The sequence below is a fragment of the Penaeus chinensis genome, chromosome 16, assembly GCF_019202785.1.
Source record: "Penaeus chinensis breed Huanghai No. 1 chromosome 16, ASM1920278v2, whole genome shotgun sequence".
In the NCBI taxonomy this organism is placed as follows: domain Eukaryota; kingdom Metazoa; phylum Arthropoda; class Malacostraca; order Decapoda; family Penaeidae; genus Penaeus; species Penaeus chinensis.
The window spans coordinates 8,778,624-8,783,623 of record NC_061834.1 but is presented as its reverse complement, the minus strand read 5'-3'; positions in this window follow the sequence as shown (position 1 = coordinate 8,783,623).

Sequence of the window (5,000 nt, the reverse complement as noted above, 5' to 3'; positions counted from 1 at the left end):
TCCTGCACAATGGCCGCCGCTCCTCGCTTATCCGGACCGCCTCTCCACCCGCGTGCCTCCACACATCCACTTGTGCTGTCCCTTGCCTGCTCTCCCGCACACCTTTCTCTTTCTTTTCTTTCCTACTTTTTTTTCAGTTCTTTCTTTCATCTTGTCTCGTCCCGTCTCGTCTCGTCAATCTTTTTCTCTCCTCCCTTCTCTTCTCTCCTTTCTCCAATCCTACTACCATTACTCCTCATTCTAATAATCGAACTTTTCCACCCTATTCGCTTTTCCTTAACCCACCTTTCTTTTTCTCCCCTTCCCTTCCACCCCAAACATCAGTCACAATCGTTGTCCAAACCGCCTGATATTAAACCGTCAGATTCCACTTCTCGCTCTTCGCTTGGCAATTCTTTCTCTTTTTTTTAATTTTCCTTCTCTTTATTCTTATTCTCTTCCTTCGAATTTTCTTTCTCATTCTCCTCTTTACTTTCTCGGTCTCTTACTTCTCTCTTTTCTTTTTTTCTTCTCTGTCTTACTTCATCCTTTCTTTCTTTCTCCTTTTCCTCATCCTCCTTCTGAATTTACTACCTTTACCTAAAACTACCTAAAGGACTCTAAAAAAAATACGAATTTCATATCTCCAACGCCTCTCGAATCGCCATTTGACGGTAGTTATGTGAAACGACCCATATGCTTTAACTGTCGCTTTGGGGTACCTGCAGGTAGATCAGTGTAGATTTCGATTTATTTGTATAACAACAAAACAAAAACAAAAAAGTCGTGATTCGTGTCATGATGAAAAGGGTTATTCCTTTTCTTTTTTTTTTCTTTTAGTTGTTTTTAAGGATATCCACACCACATCTTATATTCATTAGCATCAAGCGGACAATTAAAACAAAGAGAGAAACAACCTCCCAAGAAGAGGCATAACTTACCTAAACCGTAATTAAAACGACGAATTATAAATAGAGAAAAAATAAATACAAATAAAACAGCTACAGCAAAGGGAAGAGAGAAGAAAGGAAAAGGAGTGCATAGCAATGGCTGGTAAAAAACGTGAACTTCCACTCTCTCGAATTTCTTCTTTTTTAAAACTTCGGTTCGAAATCCAGACTACGAATTCCAACTTTTTTATTGCTTCTCGAGTGGCAGTTAGTTGCTAAAGGAAGTACTTTTTAAACTTTTTGATTATAGATTTTCTCCACCTTTATGCCTACTGCTTGCATTCTCTCAATATCAGCAGTTTTAATTACAAAGTGCACTCAGAAAAATAAGTATCGTTACCCTTTCCACAAACTATTATGGAAAATCTACGAAGTGGTGTGGAACAGCGAGGCAATGCAGTTAGAATAGAAGCGTTCAGTTCCTCATTGAACACAAGTAAAAGTGGCATTCTTTTATTTCTTTCTTTTTTTTTTTTTTTTTTTGGGGGGGGGCTTTACTGAACCCAAAAATTAAATTAACCTTTTTCCCAAATGTATTCTGACGGCTGCTAATGCTAAGGAACTCTTCGTTATCATAAATATATGAGGGGAATTCTGGTTTTACTTCCGGTATATATATCAATATCGAATAAATCACACAAATAATAATGTAACTAGCTATATCTGGTAAATCACGGCGGACATTCACTGGCTAAACGTGGTGACGTCATTACCCCCCCCCCCCCCCCCAATTAGGCCGATATTTTGTGGTAAGTGTTCTTTCAGTGCACTTTCTTTGAATAAAAAAAAAAGTTCGGTAATAACAATGATCAAAATTTTCGAAACCGAAACCAAGAAAAAAATAAGATATTGAATATTTGTAATGAATAAAGGAAATGAAGACCGGGAGTTGCCAACTAGGATTTTCATCAAGTTGGAGTGGTTATACCTGTGTAAAAATACCTTGCTCAGTTATGAGTATAATTATTATATGTGCACAAGTCTCTGTTGCCTTTTCTTTTTTCATTTTTCTTTTTCATTTTCCGTAGTGTAGTTTAAACAACGATATTTTGTTTATACAAGATTTTCAAAAAAAAAAAAAATATATATATATATATGCGCACACATAGGTGCATGTGTGTAAGTGTACATATTATACATATACCTATGTATATGCATATACATAGGTATATATATATCCTATATAAATGTGTATGTGTGTGTGTGTGTGTGTGTGTGTGTGTGTGTGTGTGTGTGTGTGTGTGTGTGTGTGTGTGTGTGCGTGCGTGCGTGCGTGCGTGCGTGCGTGCGTGCGTGCGTGCGCGTGCGGGTCCGGGTGTGGGCGTGTGCGTGTGTATGCGCGTGTTGCGTGTATGTGTATGTGTATGTGTATGTGTATGTGTATGTGTATGTGTATGTGTAGTGTGTGTGTTGTGTTGTGTGTGTGTGTGTGTGTGTGTGTGTGTGTGTGTGTGTGTGTGTGTGTGCGTGCGTGCGTGCGTGCGTGCGTGCGTGCGTGCGTGCGTGCGTGTGTGTGTGTGTGTGTGTGCGTGCGTGCGTGCGTGCGTGCGTGCGTGCGTGCGTGCGTGCGTGCGTGCGTGCGTGCGTGCGTGCGTGCGTACGTGCGTGCGTGTGCGTGTGTGTGAAGTAAAAAAAAAAAAAAAAAAAAAAAATATATACGATGAAACATAGCCTAAAATAAAGCAAAATTAACCCCAACAGCAGCCCTTAAAAATGACACCCACTTTCTCCCCTCTTCCTCGATCTTTCCCCACGACCGCCCGCCATCAACTCGCCCCTCCTTGCAATCTTGCAATATCGCGTCATTATCTTTTTACGACTGTTTGCAAAAGAAAAAGAAGAAGGAGAAAGAAGAAGTGTAAAAAATAATGCCACGTCATTGCCTCGGTGTAATTTAATTTCCGAAAAAGTGATCACGTCTCATGATTTTTCTCCGCGGCAGAAGTGGCTGCAGTTCGCTGGAAGGCCTTTTAATAGTTCTTTTATTATTGTTATCATTAGCATTATAAAGGTAATTATTGTCAGAAGAAATATTATCATTATCATTATCATCATTATTATTATTATTATATTATTATTATTATTATTATTATTATTATTATTATTATTATTATTATTATTATTATTGTTATTGTTATTATTATTATTATTATCATCATTACTAGCATCATTATTAGTGGTGGTGATTGTTGCAATAGCATGTTATCATAATTACCATTTTTTTATTCTAATTCTTGATATCACAACATCTTTACTACTAACATTGTTTTTACTGCTATCATTATCCTTACTATTATTATTATGATTTTTATTTTCTCGTCGTCATTATCATTATTATCATTATCACTATCATTATCATTACCATTACTATTATCGTAATCATGATAATATCGTCTTTCTCCCAAGTATCATTCCTCATCTCCCAATGACTACTTCCTCCTCCTTCGCTTTTTCTTCTTCCCCTCTTTCCATTTATCGCTCGTCCCCTACTTATCCTTCTTCATCCTCTCTCCTTTTTATCGTCCTTCTGTCAAGCATCTTGTCTCATCATCATCATTTCCTTCTTATCGTCCTTTTCTCCAATTATCCATCCTCCTCCCTCCTCCCTCCTCCTTCCTCCCTCCTCCCTCCTCCCTCGTCCCTCCTCCCTCCTCCCTCCTCCCTCCTCCCTCCTCCCTCCTCCCTCCTCCCTCCTCCCTCCTCCCTCCTCCCTCCTCCCTCCTCCGTCCTCCCTCCTCCCCTCCTCCTTTCCTTCTTATCACTCGTAATCAATCTTTCCTCCTCCTCCCTCTTTCTAATCGTCCTCCCTCCTCCTCTCTTTCCTTTGTAGCTGTCCTTTTGAACAAACGCCCTGATCTTATCTGTAATTATGTACCGTGCAGCATTACAAACTCGTAATTCACTTAGGTTACATCGACCGTCGTTGTCATCATATCGTCATACCCCTTTTTCCTTCCTTCCTTTGTCCTTCCTTTTCGTCCTCTTTTCCTTTTTTTTTATCCATCACTCTCCCTTTTCCCCCTCCTATCCGTCCCTCTCTTTATCCACTTTCCTCTCCCTGTTCTCATTATTTCTCCAATGCCTTTACCTTCTCTGCCGCTCCTTTTCTCGTCCTTCATTCCATGGCGTCTTCTTCTCTCCCCTTTTCTTTCCTTCTTTCCTCTCCTCTATCCCTCTTCTTTCCCGCCTTCCCTTCGACCGGTCGCCATCTTCGTTAATTCTTACCACCTGCATTCTCGGTTCTTCCACTGTCCCCTTTCTAGTCTTTGTCACCTCTGCGCTGTTAAATTCCCCTAAGAAGGTTAAAGAATTCATACACGCTATTCATTGTGTACCAAATTCGAAGTACGATACGAATTAATAACGTGAATAAATCCAAAACACTTCAACGCCCATCACACTCTTGGTGTCTTTCCCCGCGCGAATGAACAGGCAGCCATTTTGGACGCTATGATTTACCGCGAAATACCCTTAACCGCGAACCTCTGTGTCGCTCATGCTTGCACTCGCACAGAAAGCACTTAGGCTAACCGGCGCAGTGAATAATGCATTAAACGAGAGAGTGAGAGACAATGGAAGCTATTCCAAAAAGAATAAGAGAGAGAAAAGAACAATATGCATTCTCATCCATCGTTCGTACAAGCTCGTGCGGATTCCGGATTCCCGCGTATTTCGATTCTGACGCATTTCTACAGTCTATTTTGTAACGATTCGGAATTCTTTTATCCACAACAGTAGATTTCACTCCTCTATTCAATCGCTTTATGAGTAACTGAATGTGAATAAAACCCGGCAAAGTGAAAGCTTTAAGAAGGAAATTATCAGTGACGATGAATGCATAAAAACAAAACCAGGAGCGCTTGTTACGGAATGCCTTGTGGAGAGAACAATGCGAACGCTCCGATGACGTAACTGGCTTTTGAAGAGTTAATTTGCTCTCCCTCTTTCTTTATCTCTTTTTTTATCTGTTTCCCTTTCCCTTTCTTTGTCTGTCTATTTTTGAAGAGTTATTTTGGTCCCCGCCCCCCTTCTCTTTCTCTTTCTCTTTTTTTTTTCTATTTCTTATTCCCC